Genomic DNA, 6,523 nt, shown 5'->3' on the forward strand with positions numbered 1-6,523 from the left:
TCACATAAACAAAGTTAAATTAATTTATTAAAACTTATTGTAAAATTAATAATTTATATTTATAAAATTAATTTTATTTTTCATACACAACTTACTACTTTTAATCAATTTTTTTAATTATTTTTGTTAATTTATAAAACTGAAATTTGAAATTATATATGAAAAATTCAAATTCAAATTTATTTAAAAAACTGAATTTGTGTGTCATAAATTCTTGAATATTATTATTATTATTTTTAAAAAGTTTTCTTATTCTTCTTCAAGTTTCAGTAGAGAATTGGTGTTGGCTTTTAGGGCATTGAAGAACCATTGGAGAAGGAGGAGGAAGCTGCAGGTGGAAGGCGTCGCCGCAAACGGAGATGAACAGAGGTGCGAACGGAGGCGCGAGCGGAGGCGAACAGAGACGCGAACGGAGGCGAGCAGAGGTGTGAGCAGAGGCGTGAACAGAGGCGCGAACGAAGGTCTGCAAGTATTTACCTCTACCTCCATATGTTCTTTAAAATTGTTTGGATGAGTATTTGTAGCTTTAAATGATTGCTCCTCCATTGTTGTACTTTTGTTCATCTTTTGTTCATGGGCTTTGAAGCTCATCAAGGAAGAGATCGTCAATATCACTGGATTCTTCATCTAAAGGACTTCACCTATGTTGATAGGAGGAATTGAAAATTTGAAAAATATACGATTCACCTGTGTTTAGAATTTATCTGAATTAATTTTTGACAAGGACCTTATGTTTTGAGGGAATAAAGTTATGATGTGTGAAAATGTGATCTTTGTAACGTTTTGAATAATTTTGATTCAAAAGTGTTCTAATATCTTTGGTTGTTGGATGAAACAATGATAAATATAGTGGAGGAGTTGACTGGTATACATATGAGGTTATGTTCAGATGGTTTATTAGTTTTTTCTCATTCATTTTAAAATAAAGCTCATTTTGGTTGGAGGGGGAAATGGCTTAGTTGTAATGTAGTGGAGTGGTGCTTCTTCCCACTTTTGATGAATTTGGTCTATTGTTGTATTTTACATAATTGTTGTATATTTCTGCAACAAGCTTTGGTTGGCGAGGCTTCAGGTGAAGAGCAACTTTTTTCTTCTGAAAATAGCTCGACGAGGGATAGCATTGGCTGTGAGCTCAATACCTATCTTGAAAAGATTAAGGTTTGCAGTTTCCTGTTTTAAGTGTTATTGGCTGTCCTTTATTGGACTCCTTCTTGAAGCAGGCTTTTTATACTTTTCTATTTAGTTCCTTAATTTTACAAGTTGACTCTATCATTAGATGTAACATCTGATTGTTTCTGGTTTCCATTGCTTGTTTCTTAGTTAGCCTAATTGAGGACATTTACATATCTAGTTTTCTCTGGCAGGAATGTCCACAGGACTTGGATAATTAACAATATTTGTCTTAATACTGATTGAATGCAGGAATTTTCTATTTATGTGGGATGGCTGGTCAATGACCTCAACTATTTATGTTTTGCATTAAGTTTAATTTTTTTACTGTTGCATAATTGTTAAAGTACGAGTTTGAAAAATATGTAGGACGCTTGGTAACTAGATAATCAGCTCAGGATAGGTTGCACCCTGAAGTTTAATTTCGTTTCTTTCTATATATGCTACATAGGAAATCTGTCTTGTGCCACAAATTGGGTCACAAAGGTTAGTTCTAATTACATTTTTAATTGGCAGAAACCTATGTTGAAAAGAAAATTGTTGTTAAGAAAATGTGGTACTTTCCCATCATTCCTAGACTTAAAAGGTTATACTCTTCAATGGCAACTGCACCTCACATGAGATGGCATAGTGAGAATCAAAGGGACCCGTCTATTTTGTCTCATCCATCTGATGGAGAAGCTTGGAAGCATTTTGATAGAATGCATCCAGATTTTAGTCAAGACCCAAGAAATGTCAGATTAGGTTTATGTGCAGATGGGTTTAATCTTTTTGGTCAATATGGAAAAAGTTATTCTTGTTGGCCAGTTATCCTAACCCCATACAACCTTCCGCCTTCCATGTGCATGAAGAGAGAGTTTATGTTTTTGACAATCTTAGTTCCAGGTCCTTCAAATCCAAAGCATAAGATTGATGTGTTCTTGCAACCACTTATAGATGACTTATGCACCTTGTGGACTGAAGGGATATTGACTTATGACGTGTCACTAAGGCAAAATTTTATGATGAAAGTTGCTTTGATGTGGACAATTAATGACTTTCCAGCTTATGGCATGTTATCGGGTTGGATGACTTCTGGTAGACTTTCTTTCCCTATATGCATGGAAAGAACAAAGGCTTTTTATCTTAGTCATAGCCATAAGATATCCTTTTTTGACTGTCATCGTCAGTTTCTTTCACCTGATCATCAATTTAGGAAGAATAAAAAGGCATTCAAGAAGAAGTTTGTTGAGACTGATCCCCCTCCTCCACGTTTGTCTAGTCTTGACATTTGGTATAGGGTTGCACACTTACCAGTTTGCACTGAATTACAAGAACAACAAAATATTCCTGAATATGGTATTAAACATAATTGGAGGTTGCCATATTGGAAAACTCAACTTTTACGTCACAATATTGATGAGTTAATCCACCACTGCCTTAAAGAATAGAGGAAAACGAATTTATTTTGCTCCATATATCCATGAGTTAATCCATATTTATTAAATAAGTTATACTAAATTATTGAAATAAGATAAACTAACTGATTTGTTATATATTGATCATATTTGTTCAAGATCATACCGCTGCATGGTTTTGCTCCTTGCATAAGAAACCCCTTACCTATTTTAAACATATTATAGATAGGTACGACAATTTCATTTAAAATTTATTATTACTTATACATTATATAATGTTATGTATTCGAACATGAAATCTTATTATTTTAGTGCTTACTCTGGATATAACATTTTAAGTGGGAGGGGAAGTACAAACGCAAAAAGACTCACTTTGATGTATCTTAAGGTATTTAAAGTATATTTGTTCACTCACTTTAATGTGTCTCATTCATTCATTTATTTTCACATGCGCAACAGGCAATCTGAAAGTTATGAGTGCGATTATTATGTTATGCAGTGAATGTCGACTATTGTGCGAGCTGAAATTTATAGAAGTTGGGATCAGGTAATACCTCAATACAAAAAACACTTTAAAATTCAGGATTTATTATTCCTGCACTAATTCAAAAAAAGATCAAATGTCACAGTTTTTCAATGACCAACGGCCGCTACATTCGGAAGCATTGGAGTAAGTGAGGACAACATGATCAAAGTATTTTGTAACCATATATAACACCTTACGATAGATAAATTATTAGAATGACATAAAAAAAATTCATATATTAGCAAAACTTTTTGTAGAATATTATAATTTGTTGTATGTATTTTTCATATTTAAATTATGATCTTAAATGTTTTTATTTTCTGAAAATTGAATATTTTATGCAAATTTAAGGTCTATATATATCAAATAAAATATTTTAAAAAAAATCACATATCTAAAAATCTTTAAGAAAAAAAACATTTGGAACCGTCTTTAAAAATCCTATTTTTTTTAAAAAAAAGTGATACACTTATAACGATGGTTTGGAACCATCTTTAAAAATATTTTTTTTTAAATTTAGTTATTTACTAACTAGAGTGAGATGGTTAGTTACATGTATCCTTATAATTCATTTATAATGACGATTCTGACCGTCGTTATAAATGATTTATTTATAATATCATCTCAAATAACAACGATTTGAAAATTGTATTTATATATTTTCTAACTGTCGTTTATATGTCTTTTTTTATTGCTGTATGTTTGATTTACTTATTTGTATATGATTTATATTTATTTCTTTTATATTCACACTTGCTTGGTACTTTTATCTATTTTTCTTTGTAATTCATATTATACATGCCAATTAAATTTAGAAACATCTCCTATAAATTAGTTCAAATTTAATTTAATTAATTATCTTTTTTATATAAATTAACAATTAATACCTTTTTGCCGAATATATCAAATTTTTAATTTTAAAAAATAATTCATTTTTCAATTTAAGAAATAAGTAACACTGTGCAGTTAAATTTCCCGTGATTATAAAACCAGTATCATACATTTAGTTGGGATGGGAGAATGTTAGCTAAAAGGTGGGTGGTACACACCACTTTTATTGGTTTTCTTATTTTTTATGTCTATTGTAAAAATGTTGAAAAATCCTAAAATACTCATTATTTATTTATTTTGATAAAAAAAGTTATATATTTATCTTTTCTTGTTCATTACACACACTCAACAAGAAATATAATAAATATATAAAATAAATTTATTGAATACAAGTCTTGTACTATCAATCATCTTAGGCATATTAATAAAACATAAAACAAGTTAGATAATTTTGTAAAGATTAAAATCTAACTCAGTTTAGTTTATGATAAATTAGTGTAATGGCTTAATGAAATAATAAAATATTAAAAAATAAATATAAAACTATTTTTTTACTTTATTATATATGTATAATAAATTTATATTGGAACTTTATAAAAATAAAAGTAAGAAATTAAAAGGACAAATTTGATCCAATGGGTAAACGAGCTAGCTCATGGAAAACATTCTCATAATAAATTTAATTAAAGGGTGAAACTATTTTGTTTCCACGGATTTGCAAAGAGAGAAAAGTGAAGAAAGCATAGAAAAAAAAAAATAGAAGTGAGACTAAATTTTTGTGATTAATTTTCTTTCTATAATTGCAAAAATCTAGAAAAAAAAAAGAAATTTAATTAAGTAAAAGCAGAACTTATAATCAGTTATATAAGTATATATAATAAAATATGTACTACATAATTGATTATGATATTTATCATCCAATCGATTATGGAAATAATAATTAATTATATAATAAATATTTTATTATATAATCATTAATTTAAATATATATAGTATTTTTTATATAATTAATTCCTATTACTAATTGAATAATATTTATAATTTTACTATAATGAAATAAATATAATTAATTATATAATATAATATAATACAACATAAATACTTATTATAATTAAAATAAGAATATACAATTATATAAAATAATAATGATATATTAATAAAAAAATAAACATATAATAAATTTATAAAATACTAATAATAATAAGATACTTATAGACATAAAATAATATAAATAATAAACAATAATAATAATAAAATTTAAAAAAAAAAATAGTAATTGTACCTACCCACCTTAAGGTCGAGAATGTCAAAGAGTTCGGAGCAACTACATATCTTCCCTAAGTAAGTCTTTATTGTCATGAATAAAACAGTCTAATCAATGAGCCTGAAATGATAAGCGGCTACTTCAAATGACTCATGACAATTCACTCATTGGATACCACCAATCAATTTATAAATACCCACTCTCCAGCAAGAAGTAGGAAGTACAAGTATAATCTATCTTCCTCATACTCTTAATTGAAAACTTATCATTTTTATGCTTATACTAACTTAAGCACGAGAGAGTCTTTTTAGCTGAACTTTCCCATCTAATTGGAGACCAGCTGAAAACTCGTTCCCAGATAAACACTTTGTCCTCGTGAAGTTACACTTTCCGAATTCATTTTCGATAAAAACAATAATAATAATAATAATATTTATTATTTAATCATAAAATGAATATATAATAATAAGCATAATTTGATCATTTTATAACTTTATTATTTTATAATTTCTTTTAAATTTATTATATTCCCCAAATCACTTACAAACTTTCTCAAAAATTCTCTTCAATTTCTAATGTGTTTTTCTTAATGCGAATTATCTTTTATGTACTCTCTTTCTCTTCTTTACTGTTTTTATTAACTTTCCTATTTAAATAATAATAATATTCATAATAAGGGTGGATTTTACTATACCAGTACATTTAAACCTTTGGCCATATTTCTTGGTAATTTCTGGAATGCGTGTTAGTTTAGTAACTTTTTATTATTTATTTTATTTAAAATTTATCTCTATTAAACTTATTATGTGATCAAGGTAACTACCTATTTAAACTGCAGTAGTCTTAATTTCATAATAAAAAAAAATCAGGTTGTGTATTTCTTAAGATGATCCACGAAGTTGGATTTATTAGAAATTAGTTTGAATATATTATTTAATTAAGTTTGTTTTCTGAAATATATAGGAATTGAGCATTTAGTTTATTTAGCATCATTGTGTATATTGACCCAATTTCTTTAAGAGTACATAGTCACTTAGTCTAAAGAGAATGAATGAGGTAACATAAAGGTTGTATAGCAAGATAAACCCTTCAACCTTTAATCAATGATGCCAAGAGCCTCGCATAAAATCTTGAACCATTGTAAACTATACTCGTAACACATGTATGACAATCAAACTTTCAATGTTAAATAACCTATTACTTTAATAATTTTAAGGTGATCAAAGTCACTTATTATCTTAATAAATTTAAGTATGATATTATCTTAATAAATCAAACTACTTATTGCCTTAATAAAATCAAGATAAATATAACTTGTTGAATATGAGAATTCTT

The 6,523-nt window shown here is 27.7% G+C and overlaps 2 long non-coding RNA genes across 2 annotated transcripts; both read left to right on the forward strand.

The window, feature by feature from the left end:
* Positions 1-279: 279 nt before the first annotated feature.
* Positions 280-2,964, forward strand: LOC150029653 (uncharacterized). The gene is made up of 3 exons (XR_016521420.1): positions 280-1,158; positions 1,540-1,656; positions 2,880-2,964. It is a non-coding gene; the product is annotated as an uncharacterized LOC150029653 (long non-coding RNA).
* Positions 2,965-3,026: 62 nt separating this feature from the next.
* On the forward strand, positions 3,027-3,388 carry LOC137814245 (uncharacterized). The gene is made up of 2 exons (XR_011081623.2): positions 3,027-3,114; positions 3,197-3,388. It is a non-coding gene; the product is annotated as an uncharacterized LOC137814245 (long non-coding RNA).
* The last annotated feature ends 3,135 nt before the right edge of the window (positions 3,389-6,523 follow it).

The sequence above is a fragment of the Phaseolus vulgaris genome, chromosome 1 (assembly GCF_051622355.1).
Source record: "Phaseolus vulgaris cultivar YP4 chromosome 1, ASM5162235v1, whole genome shotgun sequence".
Lineage (NCBI taxonomy): Eukaryota > Viridiplantae > Streptophyta > Magnoliopsida > Fabales > Fabaceae > Phaseolus > Phaseolus vulgaris.